We start from the raw sequence: 4,695 nt of genomic DNA on the forward strand, positions 1-4,695 counted from the left end.
GCAGTGAGGCTGAGAGCCTGGTCCTTGCAGCGGCCCAGGTCCGTGGCGCCTGAGGGCGGGCGCTGCTTGCACACACGAACATCGGGCACTGCGCACGAAAAAGGGGCTGTGTAGTAATTCAGCGACAACAGTGACCTCACGGGGTGACCTGACCCAACTCCTCACTGGGCAGGTCGCGGTGGGCAGTCAGGCCCAGGTCTACAGCGTCTTCAGTAAAAGGCTCGCTGGGCCTTAAGCCGGCCCCGCCCATTGTCCGCGTGCATCTAGGTCACACGCCCTTGAAATGCCAGGCGCCATCCTTGTCAGACCCCCCACAGAGGACAACCACCCTCCCTGGAGCCTGTGGTCTCGTTAGCCGTCTGCCCCTTGCTTGCCGCACCTTCATGTGATCTCCTGACCTCCCCTCCCTCATTCCAAACGCGGAAGGGGAGCTGCAGAACGGCCATTCTCCGGAGTATTTGAGATCTTGCTTCCGTGCAGATCGTGAGTTCGGCTCAAAGAAACGCTTATGAAAATTCTCTGTGGGTTTGGAAGGTCTTAGATGTGGCCTTTTCCTTGACTGCAGAGGGGAGGCGAGACCGGAGCCCGCTCACACAGCATCACCTACGTGCATCGTCCCACCCGGATTACCGTTTAATAAGCAAAATGATGGCGATGAGCGCTTGGAGAAATACAGATGTCAGGGAGAAGAGCAATCTGGAACTGGGGAATCTCCAGGGAAAGGTCCGGAGGTGGGAGCAGGCTGGGAAAGGTCCAGTAATAGAGAACCAGTGCCAGGCGAGCCTGGACATGACCTCTGGCCTCGCAGGCCTTTGTAAGGGCTTTGGCTGTTACTCTAGGAAACCGGAAGCTGCTTTAGGGAGGCACGATCAGACTTTCTTGTCTCGTTACAAAAATATTATTTCACGTGATTACTGAGCAAGACTCTGCTCTAAGCACCCTCACGCTGCTCTGACCGCAGGGGCCTACATCTCAAAATTGGACACCTTTAAAGGCTCATCACCAGCTCCCATACACATGAAAGCTCACTCGTTTGCTTTCTCGGCAAGCACATTCTCTTACGTGTACGTTTCAGCCTCTCCATATTTCTGAGGAGGAACCGTTATCCCCATGCCTCGTGCACATTGTAAATAAATTGAGGGCTGCTAAACAGATGGGGGGAAACTGCCTGATGCTGAGAATGTATACATCGAGATTAGAAAATACTTGTTTTCCGTTGGTAAGGATGCAGCAGTCCTTAAGAAAAACACACGTGTTCCTGCATAAACATGAAAGTAGACATAGCTATGGATTCTTCTCTAGACAAAAGAACAGGGGCCTTCTGACCAGGTTTTGTACTGTGTACCCACGCCTAGGGCCGTTTGGTGGTTATGGACTCTGTCACAAAAGAATACTTTTAAATATTAAAAAGATAACTACATAAGGGAAACCAATTATATTGAAATATGTTATCAAAATACTAAAATGTTATGATGTAGTAATATTTGTTTTCTTTTATTAATGTGCTATATGAAATATCCATCACGAGGTCAAATAAATACTGAAATTTCAAAGCAGTAATGAACATAATGACGTTTAAAAAATGATATTTAAGAAATTCACAACAAATTAAAGTTGAAATTTGACTTGAAGAGATTTGATTTCCGATAGTAATAAAGTCAAAAATACAACTGATTTGTTGCCTATATTCATAATGGAAGAAAATACAAAATTTCAGTTATTTCAGTGGTTAAGTAGTCAAAATAAAATTATATTTTTCTATTCAAGTTCACAGACTATCCTCTTCCGGTTTCTCCCCCAAGCATATGGAAAACTGTGCTGTCTGCCACTCTCACGTTTCTTTACATTATTGTCAGCCTCTGTGACACAGCATCTGCACCTTCTCCAATTTCAGATGTGTGGAACAAAGTGAATGTGAGGGGCCTTTCCACGATCCTGTTAAACAGCTCCTTTGACTTCCCAGAATTCCTCTGCGAATATCGGTGGCTGCCAATCAAAGGGAAGACCCACACCAGGGCTCTGCTGTCTTTCTGAATGTCTTTCTGAATGTCTGCCACAGTTCGATCAAACCCATACTAGGTGTGATTGTGCTGTTTATGATTATATTGGTTCCACGTACACTAACCATGTGATGGTTCATAATATTAAAGAAATAGATGCTTATTTCATGGAGTCCTAATCCAACTGTGTGTTGAGTTCATAGCCTTTCAATCCTTTTACGAAAATAAAAAATCTAGCAGAGTCACGCCCTCCCCGCCATCATGTGTGTAGGTGGAGGCAAGCGCCAATGGCTGCCTTATAGTGTGGCAGAGAAGTCCTTCAAATATTGGTACAGTTTAGTAATACTGAAAAGTTAATTTCAGCATTATCAGAATGACAATAGATATCAAGCAAGACAGCCAATCATAATTACCGGTTTCATTTGGGAAGATACTTTCACAGCTAGGGCAACACTTTGTAAACTGTTCAGATTTTCACTATAGCCCTTTGTTCGAATTTCCAAGGAGAGATTTATTGTGCAGAGAATAGAAGAAGTTCGGAACAGTTAGAAATAGTCACACAATCCCGCATAACAAAGCAGAAATTCTTGTGAATGCTCTCAATTTGACATCATATCTGAATAGATCCTTTGGCTCACTTTTAGGACAGAAAGCGTCTCTCCCTCTGCAGCTTCAAAGGGGAGGAGACCGCTCTTTCTTCTCTTTCCAAGACTAGATTTGAGGTAGGAAGCCTCGTATCTTTAAGGTGCAAACTCTGGAATTCCACGGGTCAACATCATAAACTAGAAGCAGGCAGGTGGAACCCAATTTTACGGAAGGATTCGGGATATGGAATGACTGGAATTTCACCCCCAAACCGTGAAATAGAGAACATAGAGAACAGGTAGGTGCTGTAAGTGCTCGGTGTCAATGTGTCACACGACCCGGAGGCGTTCCTCGTGCAAAAGTGGCAGCTGCTCTTCCCTGGTCCTCTCCTCCCGCGCCCCCGTGTCCCCCCGCGCACCTTGCGTGAAGGGGGCTCAGTTTTCCTACAGCTCCGCGGTTTCTTAGGTCTTTGGGATTGACGCGGAGATTCACATGGAAGAGCTCGGGGAGCACCCGGGCTACTCTTGAACCTCAGGACAAGAAAATAACTGCACCGCAAAGGTATTTCCTTTTCCTGGTCTACTTGGAAACGCGCTGGCGCGGTGGCTCCGTGGCTTAGCTGGTTAAAGCGCCTGTCTAGTAAACAGGAGATCCTGGGTTCGAATCCCAGCGGGGCCTTTTGCGGTTTTCCTGCCCTCAGTGAAGGGGGTGGGTGATCGAAGTATAATCTGAAGGGTAAATTTTCCCCGTGGAGTTTCGCCAAAGTGTTTTACATGGGTGTGAGGATGGATCCTCTCAATGTTTACAAAGAAGGAGACAAAACAGTTCGTTTTCCTTTTGAAGAAAGAATTTCTACCTTTCTTGGTGTTCTTAACATTTTTATTCCACGTATAATATCTTTTCAGCAAGTACAGAAGGAACCAGGGAAAGCAGGAGGCAAGGTCACCAAGTTTAAACCGCAAGCAACGCCATGATCTCTGGTCGTTCAATTATCTTTCTTGGGGCGATCCCAAACGGATGCCCCTCACAATATGCAGGCAATAGTTTTAGAAGGAATGATCGATAAGTGCGTTGCCGAGAAGGCTGCAGCATCTCAGTTCATAGCAGCCCCTGAAATCCGACCGTACGGCACAAGCTGGAAGGAACTACTCAGAAAGGCGGTCTCCTGCTCAGAGTTTTTTGGGAAGAAACATCAAAGAGAAAACAAATATTTATCCTCTTCCTGTTCCTGCTGGAACTCCAGAGTCCAGCACAGGCCCTGGCAAACAGCAGGTGCTCAGTTATAACAAAAATATGACTCATTTCTTATTTGCCAGGGTTTATTGTTTGTCAGGCACTTTCTATGTAGCGAGCCATGCAGTCCTCATGGCATGCCTACGAGGTGAGGCCCAATTACTTCCTCCATTTAAACAGGCACTTAGGCTACACGGACGCAGAATACAGATTGGGTTTCTTTAAAAAAAGAAAAAAAAGGAATGATGAGGAGAAAATTCCAGTCACCCGAGACTTTTGATTAATTGGAGCTTTGCAATAAATTGCTTAAGAACCATATCCAGGTTTTCAGTTCAAAAGAGGAACGTTGTATGTTAATCTTTGTAGTGCTCAAGGTAAGCAGGCTAGACGTCAGAAAACTTGAAATTGAGGGATATTTCTGGAGATGTCACTAAACATGAACTTCCACGTGCCTATATCGCCCTCCTCCTGGGGCCCGTTCTGCTGCAGAACCTGTGAAGAGTCAGCCCTGTGGCCTGCAATCCTGCAGTCTCTCAAGGAAAGTGTTGCACAGCTTCGTAACGGAACGTGCAGAAACATGGTCATTGATGGCACCTTGTTTGTGGTGTAAGCAGTGGGACCCAATCTGGGAGTCCTTTTGTGTGACAGGTGGACACACGCTGCAGGTCTCTAGGCAGCAATTAAAAACAATTGGTCTAGACATGGTCCAGATGTGCAGACAGCAACATAGATACATCTCAAAACTGTAAAAATGGAATGAGATATGACACCGCGTCATTTATGTAAATGAAAAACTCAGGTGCTGAAACCCAAAACACATGTTCTATAAAAACAAAAAAGAAAGGATGACCTTTCCAATGATTGTTTATGGGAGTGA

At 45.7% G+C, this 4,695-nt stretch overlaps 1 non-coding gene across 1 annotated transcript; it reads left to right on the top strand.

The window, feature by feature from the left end:
- The first annotated feature begins 3,189 nt into the window (after window positions 1-3,189).
- TRNAT-AGU lies at window positions 3,190-3,263 on the top strand. The gene has a single exon. It is a non-coding gene; the product is annotated as a tRNA-Thr (tRNA).
- Window positions 3,264-4,695: the final 1,432 nt, after the last annotated feature.

This window comes from Pteropus vampyrus, unplaced genomic scaffold (assembly GCF_000151845.1).
Source record: "Pteropus vampyrus isolate Shadow unplaced genomic scaffold, Pvam_2.0 Scaffold124, whole genome shotgun sequence".
In the NCBI taxonomy this organism is placed as follows: Eukaryota; Metazoa; Chordata; class Mammalia; order Chiroptera; family Pteropodidae; genus Pteropus; species Pteropus vampyrus.